General features: G+C 39.1%; 1 pseudogene; it reads left to right on the forward strand.

Moving 5' to 3' along the window:
* Positions 1 to 310: 310 nt before the first annotated feature.
* Positions 311 to 1,229, forward strand: LOC147817011 (small subunit ribosomal RNA; annotated as a pseudogene; the record flags this gene model as incomplete).
* Positions 1,230 to 4,644: the final 3,415 nt, after the last annotated feature.

Here is a 4,644-nt window from a genome sequence, read left to right on the forward strand (position 1 = left end):
TTTCAGCGAGTGGCTCGGACAGTAGTTTGTAGCCGCGTGGAGACTGAACAGTGATGGAAGCATTTACGAGGTTTTCTGCAGTTTGTTCCGGCGCGAGCACGACTCTCGACGGCAGAGCACTCTCGCGTCCAGGCGTTGACGCCAAGGGGGACGCAGTGAGTCTCGAACCGACTAGAGGAAGAAGGCTCTAGTTCGATCTGTGCGAACGGGGACCCGGCCGTCATGCCGGGTCCGGCGCCCTCGCCAGCCGGGGGCACCACTACCTCTGAGATTCGAAGCGCCGCTTCGAACGCTCGCTGAACGTGAAAGTAACCTGGTTGGTCCTGCCAGTAGTCATATGCTTGTATCAAAGAAGGAGGGAAAGTCTGCTGCGGCCGCAGCAGTAACTCCAGCTCCAAAAGCGTATATTGAAGTTGTTGCTGTTAAAAAGCTCATAGTTGGATCTTAGTTCAAGACGGGTGGTCCGCCCTCCGGTGGTCACTGCCAGTTCTGAGCATTGCCGCCGAAATTGTCCGATGATCTTTACCGGTTGTCGTTCGGTTTCGGCAATTTTACTTTGAAAAAATTAGAGTGCTCAAAGTATGCATGACGCATGAATAATGGTGCATGGAATAATGGAATAGGACCTCGGTTCTATTTTGTTGGTTTTCGGAACACGAGGTAATGATTAAGAGGGACAGACGGGGGCATTCGTATTGCGACGCTAGAGGTGAAATTCTTGGACCGTCGCAAGACGAACTACTGCGAAAGCATTTGCCAAGAATGTTTCCATTAATCAAGAACGAAAGTTAGAGGTTCAAAGGCGATCACATACCGCCCTAGTTCTAACCATAAACGATGCCAGCCACCGATTCGGCTGTGTTCCTCAAATGACACGCCGGGCAGCTTCCGGGAAACCAAAGCTTTTTGGTTCCGGGGGAAGTATGGTTGCAAAGCTGAAACTTAAAGGAATTGACGGAAGGGCATCACTGGAATAATGGTAAATATCTGCCTTGAACGAGGAATTCCCAGTAAGCACGAGTCATCAGCTCGTGTTGATTACGTCCCTGCCCTTTGTGCAAACCGCCCGTCGCAACATCCGATGGAATGATTTAGTGAGGTCCTCGGACTGGCGCTCTGGCTGACCTCCGGGTCGAGCCGGCGTGCCGGAAAGTTGATCGAACTTGGTCATTTAGAGGAAGTTAACGCGTAACAAGGTTTCCGTAGGTGAACCTGCGGAAGGACAATTAAAGATGGGTGCCAGTAGGCTCCGACATCGGCCTACGCCCGGGGATACTTCACTGGTGATCCCCGCCTCGACCGCAACTGTCAGTGCCGTGTGGGCGTGCCTGTTTCCCAGCCCTTCGACCTGGGGAAGAGGGAGGTCCTTTGCTGGGCTAGGCTTGAAGAGGGGGCTCGACCTGAGAGAGCTCCCCGCCCCGTTGGTGCCGATGCATTTTCCCCCTTCTCGGAGGAAAACTCTTGATTCAAAACTCTCGAACGCAAAACGGCTCTAGTCGGCCGAATCGAAACTACCACTCCGAGCAGTGGATCACTCGGTCCACGGGTCGGAGAAGTACGCAGACATTGTGGTACAGTGTGAGTACATTTGGTACAAGTGGTTGGTCTAAGGACCAGTGGTGCGAAGATACCATCTGTGGGATAAGGACTGATTGCCCTAAGTCACCATCCCTTTTAGGCAATTAAAGATGGGTGCCAGTAGGCTCCGACTTCGGCCTACGCCCGGGGATCCTTTACTGGCGATCCCCGCCTCGACCGCAACTGTCAGTGCCGTGTGGGCGTGCCTGTTTCCCATCCCTTCGTCCTGGGGAAGAGGGAGGTCCTTCGCAGGGCTAGGCTTGAAGAGGGTGCTCGACCTGAGAGAGCTCCCCGCCCCGTTGGTGCCGACGCATTTTCCCCCTTCTCGGAGGAAAACTCTTGATTTGAAACTCTCGAACGCAAAAACGACACTAGTCTCTGAATGTGATTGGCGCATTGTGGATTCATTTGGAACACGTGGTTGGTAAATTTTTAGTACATGAGTGGGTCGAATGACCAATGGAGCGAAGATGCCCTCTGTGGCATAATGACTGAACGCCCTCAGTCAGAATCCCTTTTAGTTAGTCATCAGGAGACCGTCGTGATTTTTTTTCATGTCTTATTTGATCGTGTGTGCGAATTTCTGAATTGTTTTTTTTTTCCTAAGTCTTCCGTTGATCGTGTGTGCGAATTTCACAATTTTTTTTTTCTTCATGCCTTTCCTTGATCGTGTGTGCGAATTTCTAAATTGTTTTTTTCTTTCATGTGTTTCGTTGAACGTGTGTGCGAATTTCCAATTTTTTTTTCTTTCTTCCTAAGTCTTCCGTTGATCGTGTGTGCGAATTTCACAAATTTTTTTCTTCATGTCTTTCCTTGATCGTGTGTGCGAATTTCTAAATTTTTTTTTCTTTCATATGTTTCGTTGATCGTGTGTGCGAATTTCTCAATTTTTTTTTTCTTCATGTCTTATTTGATCGTGTGTGCGAATTTTTCAATTGTTTCTTTTTCTTTCTGTCTTTCCTTGATCGTGTGTGCGAGTTTCAAATTTTTTTTTCTTTCTTCCTAAGTCTTCCGTTGATCGTGTGTGCGAATTTCACAAATTTTTTTTCTTCATGTCTTTCCTTGATCGTGTGTGCGAATTTCTAAATTTTTTTTTTCTTTCTTCATAAGTGTTCCGTTGATCGTGTGTGCGAATTTCTAAATTTTTTTTTCTTTCTTCATAAGTCTTAAGTTGATCATGTGTGCGAATTTCACAAATTTTTTTTTTCTTCATTTCTTTTGTTGATCGTGTGTGCGAATTTCTAAATTTCTTTATGTCTTCCGTTAATCGTGTGTGCGAATTTCACAACTGTTTTTTGCTTCATGTCTTTTGATGATCGTGTGTTCGAATTTTTTTGACTTTGAAATATTTTCAAAATGTTTTGGACTTCGAAAAATTCTGAAGCTTTTTCCACTTAGAAATATTTCATGGTATTTCAAATTTAGTAATATTTTCAAACGGTTTTAACTTTGAGAAATTCAGAAGATTTTCGTACTTAGAAATATTTCACGGTATTTCAAACTTAGTAATATTTTCAAACGGTTTTGACTTTGAGAAATTCAGAAGATTTTCGTACTTAGAAATATTTCATGGTATTTCAAACTTAGTAATATTTTCAAACGGTTTTGACTTTGAAAAATTCAGAAGATTTTCGTACTTAGAAATATTTCATGGTATTTCAAAGTTAGTACTATTTTTAAACGGTTTTGACTTTGAAAAATTCAGAAGATTTTCGTACTTAGCAATATTTCATGGTATATCAAAATTAGTAATATTTTCAAACGGTTTTGACTTTGGAAAATTCAGAAGATTTTCGTACTTGGAAATATTTCATGGTATTTCAAAATAAGTAATATTTTCGAACGGCTTTGACTTTGAAAAATTCAGAAGATTTTCGTACTTAGAAATATTTCATGGTATTTCAAACTTAGTAATATTTTCAAACGGTTTTCACTTTGAAAATTTCAGAAGATTTTCGTACTTAGAAATATTTCATGGTATTTGAACCTTAGTATTATTTTCAAACGGTTTTGACTTTGAAAAATTCAGAAGATTTTCGTACTTAGAAATATTTCATGGTATTTCAAACTTAGAAATATTTTCAAACGGTTTTGACTTATTCAGAAGCTTTTCGTACTAAGAAATATTTCATGGTATTTCAGACTTAGTAATATTTTCAAACGGTTTTGACTTTGAAAAATTCAGAAGATTTTCGTACTTAGAAATATTTCATGGTATTTCAAACTTAGTAATATTTTCAAACGGTTTTCACTTTGAAAATTTCAGAAGATTTTCGTACTTAGAAATACTTCATGGTATTTGAACCTTAGTATTATTTTCAAACGGTTTTGACTTTGAAAAATTCAGAAGATTTTCGTACTTAGAAATATTTCATGGTATTTCAAACTTAGAAATATTTTCAAACGGTTTTGACTTATTCAGAAGCTTTTCGTACTAAGATATATTTCATGGTATTTCAGACTTAGTAATATTTTCAAACGGTTTTGACATTGAAAAATTCAGAAGATTTTCGTACTTAGAAATATTTTATGGTATATCAAAATTAGTAATATTTTCAAACGGTTTTGACTTTGAAAAATTCAGAAGATTTTCGTACTTAGAAATATTTCATGGTATTTCATAATTAGTAATATTTTAAAACGGCTTTGACTTTAAAAAATTCAGAAGATTTTCGTACGTAGAAATATTTCATGGTATTTCAAACTTAGTAATATTTTCAAACGGTTTTCACTTTGAAAATTTCAGAAGATTTTCGTACTTAGAAATATTTCATGGTATTTGAACCTTAGTAATATTTTCAAACGGTTTTGACTTTGAAAAATTCCGAAGATTTTTGTACTTAGAAATATTTCATGGTATTTCAAATTTAGAAATATTTTCAAACGGTTTTGACTTATTCAGAAGATTTTCGTACTTAGAAATATTTCATGGTATTTCAAACTTAGTAATATTTTCAAACGGTTTTGACTTTGAAAATTTCAGAAGATTTTCGTACTTAGAAATATTTTATGGTATTTCAAACTTAGTAATATTTTCAAACGGTTTTGACTTTGAAAAATTCAGAA

Source organism: Parasteatoda tepidariorum, chromosome 1 (genome assembly GCF_982258835.1).
Source record: "Parasteatoda tepidariorum strain Cologne lab strain chromosome 1, Ptep-v5.0, whole genome shotgun sequence".
Classification (NCBI taxonomy): Eukaryota; Metazoa; Arthropoda; class Arachnida; order Araneae; family Theridiidae; genus Parasteatoda; species Parasteatoda tepidariorum.